This window comes from Myotis davidii, unplaced genomic scaffold (genome assembly GCF_000327345.1).
Source record: "Myotis davidii unplaced genomic scaffold, ASM32734v1 scaffold143, whole genome shotgun sequence".
In the NCBI taxonomy this organism is placed as follows: Eukaryota; Metazoa; Chordata; class Mammalia; order Chiroptera; family Vespertilionidae; genus Myotis; species Myotis davidii.
Window position 1 is genome coordinate 1,990,814 of NW_006294876.1, and position 569 is coordinate 1,991,382.

Sequence of the window (569 nt, forward strand, 5' to 3'; positions counted from 1 at the left end):
TTGAAGGAAGTAATCTAGTAAAGAATGTTCCAAGCAGAGCTCAAAGGATTTCTAAGACGTAGTACCAACAAAAGATGTTGGCTCAGCCTTGTTAGAGGAACAGCAACAGTTTCAATATGACTGAAGAGAAGTGAGCAGAGTGGGAAAGCCGGTGTGGCAGGAGGTCAGAGGTAGGGGGTCAGGGTGGTGGCAGATCATATAGGGCCTCCTAGAATAAAAAGTAGCTTAGTCTGTTCAAGCTGCTATAACAAAATGCCATAGACTGGGTGCCTTATAAACAACAAATTTATTTCTCTCAGTTCTGGAAGCTGGAAGTCCATGATCAGGGTGCCAGCATGGTCTGGTGAGGGACCTCTTCCATGCCCTCACCCCCCTTGTGTTTGTGTGCTGGGAGCCGGCCCATCCTTGCTGTTTCAAGGGACCTGGCATATATGGCATACTGTTCTTAATATGTTTGCTCACCTTCTTGGCACTATGTGTTTTAACCAAGGTCACCTCTCTGAGAAAGATTGTTTCCCCAGGTAGGGATTTCCCCCTGAAGTTAGGGAGGGAATAAAACCCCTTCACTA